The sequence below is a fragment of the Ustilaginoidea virens genome, chromosome 2 (genome assembly GCF_000687475.1).
Source record: "Ustilaginoidea virens chromosome 2, complete sequence".
Lineage (NCBI taxonomy): Eukaryota > Fungi > Ascomycota > Sordariomycetes > Hypocreales > Clavicipitaceae > Ustilaginoidea > Ustilaginoidea virens.
Genome location: NC_057317.1, coordinates 5,713,189 through 5,717,996, shown reverse-complemented (window position 1 = coordinate 5,717,996; position 4,808 = coordinate 5,713,189).

The window sequence follows — 4,808 nt, the reverse complement described above, 5'->3', positions numbered from 1 at the left end:
AATTACTACTGGTGGCGGCCCTATTTCCCCTACTGGTTGGGGCACAGCACGATTTACTGTGCTATAGGGCATTAATCCTACAAAATGGGGTATTATAGAGCTTAAGAATGCCCTATATATTCCTACCTTGGATATTAATATTATTAGCGGTGTAAAGCACTATGCCGCTAAAGGGGTATTAATTAAAAATCAGCTTTAGTCAGCAAGCCGTAAATGCATCGGCATTTTTAACTTTGAAAAATATGGCTTTTTCCTTCTACAGAAAGGAATAGACACACCACTGCTACATCAACCATGTAGCCATTATACTACTAATAGTATATTAGTAGAGGTCCCTAGCCCTACTAACCATGCTGATTATAGTGATCCTGAGGATACTACTATTACCCCCGTTCCTACTACTGCGACTAGTAAGGAACTTATAGAGGCTACTAGCCCTACTACTAACTCTCCCACTATTACGACTAGCGAAAATCCCGTAGTGGCTACTAGCCCTACTCCTGCCCCTATAGCTACTAATACAGAATACTAAAAGCTATTACAGTTAGCCGGCATTTGGCATGTACGGCTAGGGCATATAGGTATTCAGCTACTTAAAAAGACTTATGCTAATACTCCTAGTCTTCCTAACCTTAATAAGGTTAAAGATACTAATTTTCGCTACCTAGCCTGTATACAGGCTAAGAAGGTTAGAAGACCTTTTAAAGATGCGATACCTAATCCAGCTAAATGCCTGGATATTATAGAAGGTGATACTTTTGCTATATTACCTATACCATATAACAAACGACCTGTTGCCCTTATATTAGTGGATAGAAAATCCCGATTCCGCTGGCTTTACTTGCTGCCTAATAGGGAAGGCACTGTTGTATTTAAAGCATTACAGAGCTTTATACAGAGCCTATAGATCAGATATAGCAAAACGCCTATTGAATTCCACTATGATGGTGGAAATGAAATCAACAAAATGCTTAGTGATTGGCTTATTGAACAGGGCATAGCTTTTAATACATCTTGCCCCTATATTCACGAACAAAACGGCCTAGCTAAGCGCTCTATTAGGGTTATAGCTGATAGGCTACATGCTACTATGGCCTGGTCAAGGCTACTATCTAATCTCTGGTCTGCTGTAATTACTGGCGTTATTATGCTAGTAAATATAACAGCTATTACTAATAGACCTTCTAGCCCCTATCAGGAGCTATTAAAGGATTATAACCAGATAATACCGGAGCACTACCCTGACCTTATAAACCTTAGGGCTATTGGAGCAGCTATTGAAGTGCTTATACCATACGAAAAGCGTGTAAAAAGCAGAAAATTAGCGCCCCGTACCGAGCCTGGTAGGCTCCTTGCCACTCTAGGTAATAATACTTACCTAGTCTACCTTCTAAAGAAGAAGGTTATTACTAAAACAACTTTTATTACCTTTATTCATCAAGATAAAGGTATAGGCCCTATTTCTAATGGCCTAGAAGGAGACTTTTATAGAGGGCAAAATACAGGTTCAGAGGGGGTATCTAGCAGAGAACCTGCTATTTTACTGGATGACCTTGAAAGCATGTCGGACCCCACTAACCTTACTAACATTACTAATACTAATGTTATACCGGATGACCTAGAAAGCATGCCGGACTCTACTAATACTAGCGTTATTAATACTAATGCTACTTTGGATTACCTTCCTAAGTCAGAAGGTACTATACTACAGTCCCCGGCTACTGCAAAGGATGACCTTATAGATATCCTTACTAGCCTTAATCCTACCGATATTGCTAGCCCTTTTGGCCCTATTGGCCCTGCTGGCCCTGCTGGCCCTGTTGGCCCTGTTGGCCCTGCTAGCCCTGCTAACCCTACTAGCCCTACCGACTTATTCCCTAATTATGATTTATATCACCTAATATGGGATTCCTGCTATGCAGCTAAGCGTAAGCTAGCTAAAAAGGCCCCTGATGGTATGCCTAATAGCTGGAAGGATGTGCTATGAAGTCCTGAAAAAGAAAAAGACCTTTAGATAAAGGCACTAGTTAAGGAATTCGAGCAGCTTTTGGATACTAAAGTCTTCCAATTTATCCCTAAGTCTAGCGTTCCTATTGATAGGAAAATTATACGCAACAGGCCTGTTTTGCGGGTTAAAAAGGATGCTAATAATCAGCCTATAAAATATAAGGCTAGATTAGTTGTTAAGGGCTTTATGCAAGTCGAAGGGAAGGACTTCCAGTATACTTATGCTTCTACCTCTATCCCACCCACCTGGAGGGTTATACTAGCTTTAGCTGCTAATAATAATTGGGAGATAGAGCAAATTGACTTTATAGGCGCCTTCCTAAATAGCGAACTTTCTGAGACTATTTATATGGATATTCCTGATGGATTCCTTGAATTTACGGAAAGTCTACTAACTGATAGCAAGCTTTAGTCTAATATACAGCGCCAACGGCTACTAACTTTGCTTAAAGAAGCTGGATTTGACCTTTTTATTAAGCAAGCTATTTTGTTAAAGAAGGCCCTATACGGGCTAAAACAAGCATCCCGCGAATGGCAATACCGGCTAAAAGACCTGATTTCTAGTGAAGGTTTTTTACCTTTAGCTTCTGATGCTACCGTCTTTTATAATAAGCAAACCAGCACCTTTATCGTCACTTATATTGATAATTGCCTATTAGTTGGTCCAAATATAACTTATATTAACCAGCTAAAAAGGAAATTTCATAAGGTCTATACTATAGAAGACCGCGGTCCGGCTTTTTTCTTCCTAGGCGTATAAATTATACGAAACAGAAAGTGTTGAGCAGGCCAGGTCCCAGTGCGTAGGGTGCGCGCGTGATACTACTGTATCGGTGACTATTATAGTATCACCTATCAGAGGTATAGATCGTCCCTAAAGTGAATATATTGTGAAGTGTCTATCTAAGAAAGAAGAAAGCAAGAAAAGACTAAGGGCGGCGATATGCCCTATATGCTATGTGTGCCGGGCACGCAATGACTACGTATGCCTGTGTGCTATAGCCACATATGCCGCGTCATTATCAGGTGCACTGACTAAATGACTGACTGACTGACTACGTATGCATATGTGCTATAGCCACATCCGCCGCGTCACTATCAGGTGTACTGACTAAATGACTAACTAACTAACTAACTAAGTGACCGACTGACTAAGTGACTGACTGACTAACTGAGTGACTAAGTGACTGAGTGATTAAGTGACTGAGTGACTAAGTTACTAAGTGACCGACGATTCCGACACTGGCAGTCTCTCTTTTTATAATAATAAAACGACGGAATCGCTCGGTTGTAAGGCAAATACATAGAAATGCAAGTGTGGCTAGGTCTAGGAAGGTTATGCTTCCGACCGGTATTATACCCCGATTGGGTTTGGCTAAGATGTTAAATATCGTAGCCATTATGCCAAAAGAAATAATAGGAATTGCGTAGCGTAATAGAATATAAGAAAACAAACTCACTTACCTGCCGTAAATAACGGCGCCAATAATACCAGATATTATCCAGCTACACTCATCCACTTGCTGACCTTTTAACCCATCCTTCTATACGAATAGTAGCCTTATTGTAGTCGACAAAAGTCTCAAGGGCCTTATTTGGTATTCTTTTAGTTATAGCATCGGCAAGGTTATCATTCCCATTAATCTAATAGATCTTATAAATCTCTCGACGCTTATATGACTGTCTTAAGGCCATAATATCTATCATTAGTCTCTTTTCTTTTATCGTGCCTAGCTTAATAAGGCATTCGTATAGTGAAAAAGAGTCTATGCATACAACCGTAGGAATTCTTGGTAATCCTAGCTTTATGGTAATTATATTTAAAGTCGTGCCTATCGCATATGCGATATCGACTCCTTGTACCATACTATATAACTCAGAGGCAAGTGCACTGCGTGTTACGCGCTTGCTTTTGGTAGAGCTATATATTATAATATTACCAATTAGCGTAAAGGTATTTTCTTCCATCGGGTTATCTTTTTCGTTGCCAATAATAATAATATATCCTATCTAGGAGCTTAAATCTTTATTGTTGGCAAATGATCCATCCACAAATACAAAGATTTTAGCTGTAGTAAGGTCGAGGTTGATATATTGTAAGCTGCGGTTCTGATTATCTAGCTGCCATTTAAGGCGTTTATTTAATCTAGCGATATCATCAGAATCAGGCTGTTGTTGTTATGCTGCAACGGATAGGTCATAAGATGCTTCGGGTTGGCAAATAGTTGCAATATAGGCGCTACGGGCACGTTATTCGATATAGGTTTGTTGTGCCGTAGGTATGTTTTTGTCGATAAGGGCGATATTTTTACTCTGGCCTTTCTGACATAGTATCATATTATTATCGGCATTAATAGTTAATTTGCAATTGTTAAATAGTAGGGGCGTTATGGGCGATAATTTTATCTTAGGCTTTGCTTTAAATCCTGCCTTAGTAAGCTCTATATCTTCGCGGTCGAAAAAAGATATATTACTAAGGCCAAGTGTATTATCTATTTGCATTCCTACTATACCAAAAGGTGTGGTATTATCTGTGGTATTATCTGCGGTATTATTTGTGGTATTATTATTATCGTTACTATCGTTAGATATTAATAAACAAAGGTCGTATGTTGACGTAGTCATGCCTAATTTATCGCGATGGTGCCGGAAGTAAGTTGCCCACCAATGTGTGCCTGCCTTAGCTATACCATATAGTGGCTTTACCACTTCCATAATGGTATTATCGGGATATTAGTGGGCTATTTGCTTAGGTAACTTCGCAATAATTAACCGGTTAAGATTAGTAGATGACTGCATAT